The following is a 6,000-nucleotide window of genomic DNA, read 5'->3' on the forward strand; positions in this document are numbered from 1 at the left end:
TGGCCTCTATGATTTTAGAATACTTTGTATTTACTTTTATATTGGCTGTATCGTTCTGATTCTCCAGATAAAATTCTCGCAGACTTTTTTTCTTGATAACTGATAACGAAATCATAACTGTACTACACGAATAATTGCCGATACCCTGTTACATTTCAACGTCTTCGGATTGTGCAGGATGCCACGTTTCTGCTATGCGAGAGTCATCCATGCGACGACCGGAAGTAGGCGTAATAACGAACTCCCATCGGCCATACGCGTCGGGAATACAATAACTTGTGTACGTGGGACACAAAGGCCGTTCTCTCTGCGAGTACGACAACACGCACGAATTCCGGAGAGCGCTTCTTCCGAACGGGAGCGGCCTGCTCCTTTTTTTGGGGGAGATTTCAAGCGGCGACCGGCGACCGGCGACCCGGCGCATACCAGGTCATTTGAGAGCGACTGCTCGTTAAAAGTTGGCGAACTGCGCGCATTTCCATCGGGATAACAATTATGTGTCTGTTTCGCAATTGCAGTAAGTCCGACTTTAAACATATAAATATATATTTATTATTTTGTAGAAAATTATTGTATAAAAAGAATAAAAATGTCGGATAAAAATATGGACGGGATATATATGCATTATGAGTTTTTTCCTTCTCTATCTTCTCTATTTTTTGGTTTTCTTTATATTTTTACGTTTTTATGTCGTATTATCATGCATACTTTGTTAAAATTCACAATTTTTTTTACCGCGAACTCTTAATTTCTGTAAAACAAACAAGTACTATCATTCACACGATCTTGGCTACTCTTTAAGCATAAAAAACCAAGTCACGACAACTTACGAGATCTTCCCGTAGAATTTTGAAACGTTTCGAAGGGAAGCAAGTGTGGGCATTTTCCACGTTTCGCGTATAGTACGCCACGTGGGCATCGTGGGAGCCAATGGATACTATCTTAAAAGTACCGTAAAAGTACCATGTGTTCCGCACATGTTCGTAGAGTGTAATTGCAAAAAGCGTCATTCTACCGGTAAACGCGCGTGAAAAGCGTAATTATTTCCTTAAGAAGCGTTAGTTTTCAGCTAACTGTACATCTTTTACCTTCGACACATATAGTCTTCATGTAGCTTTGAAGTAACAATTTACGGTTTCTCAAAAAGACGCGAGACTAAAAGTGCGATTTCTCTTTCGGCCTCATCCAACTGGCGGAAAAACCGGAGAGATCGGCGTTCGGAAGGTCGTGGAAGAGACACGTTCGTTGACACGCCGAGATCGCGTCACGACGCCCTCATTAAAAAGCGCGACCTCACGAATAAATTCATGAAGATCGTCGCTCGAGGGGAGGGCTACGATCGGGCCCCTCGATGCGTACATCGCCGACCCACGCTGCCCATATAAGGACTGCCCACGCGATATCTATCGATGAGCAATTACGGATCGAGAGGCTGACCTTGATCCGGCGGGAAAACCGTGTGAGAACTGGCTGCTCGATGATCGTCGGTCAATCGAGCCGTGTCTCTTTGACAGATTGATTTTTCACGCGCGTGCGGGATTTAATCTAATATTAAATTTTGTTAATTTCAAAAGCGATTATTATATAATAAAGGTATGTCAACACTACATTTTACTGCATTTAATAAACGATTACCGGCGAAAATAAAAATTCTGTTAGGAGCAACCGTGACGATCGTCTACGAAATACTTCAACTTGGAAACTCATCGTAACGAGATCACCTAGAAATTTCTTTCCCACGAGCAACGTGACAATACGAAATTCAGGTCATTCGCTACGCTGCGTAGGAATTGCGGCGAATAAGATCAGTGAGGTTAATCAGATCGGAAAGAAAACGATAAGGTCGCCCATTCCGGCGTAAACCCGCAACATTCTCATAAACGCACGATTGCAGCTGATTGTTGAATGCTATTACCATACATCTATATGTATCTTTTTGATCTGGAAAATAAATTAACCACTGTAAAGTCACGAAAAGTCAAAACGTCCCGAAGAATTATTTCAAGATTTTCAAGTAGGTATGTCAACGAAGTTTCTTTGTAATTAAATGTATATTAATCAACAGGTGAGACAACTGAGAAAAATATATTCTTTTTTAAACACTCAAGCACACATAGTTGATAAATTCCCAAATGTTGCTTCTCGTTCTACATCTAGATAACTATCTAAGCTCATTTTGTCGTAAAGACTTCAATGACTCCTCTATTAAGTAAACCTTGCCTTATTTTCTTTCATTAACCGTTTTACTAAAATTATACGTATTGGATTGATGTGTAAATGTATCTTAATACTCGAATAATAAATTCTAATAAACGAACGAATTAAATAATAAACTTTACTCAAATATAACAATATTAAAACCTCATTTTTTAACACATTTATAGGACAAGCTAAAAAGTTCCTTCAATATATCATCCAATTCTTTGTTCTCAAAAATATTTCCAGCGTAGTAGAAATTACAGTTCCATAATTCTTTATTCTATCTATAATTTCTATAATTCTTTCAGCGTTCGCTATTTCTACTCAACCTCGAATTACTCCAACGGAAATTGTTTTCATTTTTTTATCTTTATAGCGTAAAATTGTCCGGAACGAAGTCGAGATGCGGTCCATGAAACGGCGTGACGAAAACGTTCCCGGACGGAGAGAGTGTCACTGCCGAGCGACGGCGAGAGCCATTGTAAGTTCAGGTATGAAGGGATCTTAATGTGAATCTCGAAGAGACGAGACGCGACGGGGGATCGTTTACGAGTCGTCGGTGATCTCTCGCCGTTGCTGTTGCCGTTGCGTGATTGAGCAATGGCGGAGTTTTCGACCACGCAGCAGCGTCCCACGTGCATCAACGCCGTCGGTCGTCAGGCACTTAATTCCCCGACGATGATCCGCTAACGATGACGTGGGCGACATTAAAGACGATATCGATGCATTGGAATGAGAACGATACGGCGTTACATCCCGGACATAAGTAAAAAGACCGAAACGATATTATAGAATGTATAGATGCTTCCGGCACCTTAAGTCTCAATTAAGAATGTAATTACGAATTAGCTGTTCCGGTTGGAAGATGTTTAACATACGAGATCGTAACGATAAGATTGTGATTCATTTGTGGAACGTTCGGATGAACGAGATACGTGAGATCCTATCGCGGTCACTGAGTACGCAATTCTGCATCCTAATGTCGTATAATTGTACGTCTCGCATAATATATAGTCCCTATTTCTCGTGTGAATTCTTTCTAATTGGCTTTTGAATAAAATACGTTTAAAAAAATCTGATTACCCAGGCGCGCAACTCTTCCCTTTCCCCCCACGGTACGTATCGATTAACGTAATATACCAGACGCACTTAGAATTTTATCGAAAGTACATTCGTAATTCGCCAACGATATAATAAACATTAGACGTTCATTTCATCGACTACAATTGGCAAATAATCATCATGACGATTCGACCATTGGTTTTGGTCCGATTGATCGTCAAGACGTTAATAATCTTTGATACTTATATATATAAGCATCTTCTTTTTTTTAAAATAATTTAAATTAAATTAAATTATTAAATTCAATCGGACCAAAACCAATGGGTCGAATCGTCACGATGATTATTTGCCAATTGTAGTCGATGAAAGGAACGTCTAATGTTTAGAATTTTATCTTCACGTGCGATGGGCTTTCCGCGCGCGGCCGGAAAACTCCTCTCGACTCGGAATCACCGAAACTGGGCGGCGCAACGCGCGCGGTTTAGAATATTTAGAAAATTAACGCGCGCGACGCGCATCGGCGTGTTACGATCGTTACGTAGCGGAGTTGCGTGAAAAGCAGCACGCGATGATCCTATATGGCCGAGCACGTAATTCCACGGTATAATCGCACGTGAGGAAACTCTCCACCTTCCCGATATCTATCGTAAAGATTAATTATACGGGAGAGAAAGAGGGGAGAGAGAGGAAAAACACCTCGTGTATGCCCAGGCATTCGCGTGCGACTTACCTATTATCGATACGCGCCGACCTTGCCGATTACATTTCGCGCCGCGAATTATTACGTCGCGCGGGAACCGAACGCTCGTTTTAATTATGCGCGACCCAATTAGCTTAATCGCGACTTCACTTCTTCGACCTGCATCTCGACCTGGGGCACGTATCACGGAACTTTTCAGCATGGATTCCGATCGGAGTTATTTAGTTGTCTCCTAAATTTCTATTGCGTTTTCTAGGGAAAACGGAATAATTTCGATCGAAATCCATTCCGAAAAATTCCATACCAATAAGTACGTGTCCTGGTCTCGCATTTTCCGCGGTTTTCTCCTTCCCTGACCGACGCTCTTCTCCCCCATCGTTTGCAGGTTGGAATTCACTGTAAATTCCATTGTTTACATCGTTCTCGGCGATTAAGCGTCACGTGCCTCGATTTTTCATCAAGGGACGAAATTAAGAAAATATTTTACCTCTGGTAGGGACTCGTTTTTCCTGTACAAATTATTTTTTAATCAATTTACTAATTTCGATAGACGTGCCTTACTCGTCACGGTATTTCGCGTTTATAAAATCCATTTGGCTTTTATGAGGAAACCATCATTTAGCCTTCGCTAAATGTAAGTACACGGTATTCGGCGTCAGAAATGCTTGGAGCACTTTGTTCCATGGGCTTATTCTCACATACGTGATCGCAAGTATAACAATAAGGATTAAATTTAAAATCTCGATAACAACGCTTCCGTCTTCGTCGGCGCGATTCAGCACGGCTAACCGACTATATTGTTATCAGTCTTAACGATTATTGTTATCAGCGCTATCTCTTATCGGTGGTCTCATCCGATACGCGCCGATCGCGCTAGCGAAATCGGATTCGGAGTAGCACTATCATCTTTCTAAAGTTCGTCGAAAATAATAAGGAAAACTCACGTTTTCGGGCTGGGACGAACGCCTCTGCCGCGGCACACAGAAGAGCGGCACGCCGCTTTCCCGCTTCCTCTCCAATATAGCGGCTTCCGGTTCCCCTTTGGAGCACCAAGACGCAACCTCGACGCGCCCGCCGGCCGCGCGAATCCTCTTCCTCTCCTTCCTCTCGCCCTTATCCACCACGTCCTTTTTCTCCTTCTCACAAATCACCAACGAGGAGCGCGCACTCCCGGCGATCACTCACGGGCCACTCTTTTCTCCAATTTTTTTCCACGCTCGATTCAGCCGCGCTTCAGTCTCACGAGTCACCTCTCTCTTTCGTTCGTTCAATTCTCTCAATCGATCGTTTCGATTCACGGCCGCTCGGTCGCGAACATAAACAAACGCTACGGACAAACGTACGCGAGCCAGCGACGCGTCACGCACACACGCGGGGCTTCCTTCGAGGAGAGACGAGAGACACGCGGGCAGGACGAGCCGTTTCTTACCTCCTCCGACTTCGGGATTCACGATTCGATCTCATCCGATCCGGCGCGCGGCGGACTCCTTTGTTTTATCGCCGTCGCCGCCGCCGCTGGCTGGACTCCAGCGACTTCGCGCTGAAGTCAGCCGCGCTCAAGTCAAATCGAACGCTCGAGTCCAACCGACGCTCACGTTCGTTTCCTTTTGCTCTCTCTCGCGAGAGAAAGAGAGAGAGAGGGAGAGAGAGAGAGAGAGATCTCTTTCCGTTTCGCACGCGGCGAGTTTTCCGCAATCTTCTTGTGTCGTCGCGCGTCGAAGACAACGGAGATTGACGCGCGAGAAACGATCGCGAGAGAACGATCGCGCGAGCGACGACGCTCCACAATGGCGACGGATTGCGCTTCGCGAGTTGACTGCGCGCTCGTTCTTAGCGGACCGGTCGTCGCCGCGCGCTCCCCCTACCATTCCTACCGCTCCCCCCACCGCTTCGCTCTCCCGCGTTGGGTCCTTCCACGCCGCGAGAGCGAGCTTCGGGCGACGCGACGCGACGCGACGCGTGTCCAACTGTCCATGGCGCTCCGTTGCCGGAGCGCTCCGACTTCTCAGAACACGAGGATGCGAGCGGTGGACGCAATG

General features: G+C 44.9%; 1 protein-coding gene across 1 annotated transcript in view; it reads right to left on the bottom strand.

The window, feature by feature from the left end:
* Nucleotides 1–5,784, bottom strand: part of LOC139774036 (signal-induced proliferation-associated 1-like protein 2) — a 57,233-nt gene extending 51,449 nt beyond the window's left edge. The window contains exon 1 of the mRNA XM_071708969.1: nt 4,906–5,784. The gene's annotated coding sequence lies outside the window, so the exon portion shown is untranslated. The remainder of the gene's footprint in view (nt 1–4,905) is intronic.
* Between the last annotated feature and the right edge of the window lie 216 nt (nt 5,785–6,000).

The sequence above is a fragment of the Temnothorax nylanderi genome, unplaced genomic scaffold (genome assembly GCF_030848795.1).
Source record: "Temnothorax nylanderi isolate EJ_2023f unplaced genomic scaffold, tnyl_v1.0 TNYL_tig0073_pilon, whole genome shotgun sequence".
Classification (NCBI taxonomy): domain Eukaryota; kingdom Metazoa; phylum Arthropoda; class Insecta; order Hymenoptera; family Formicidae; genus Temnothorax; species Temnothorax nylanderi.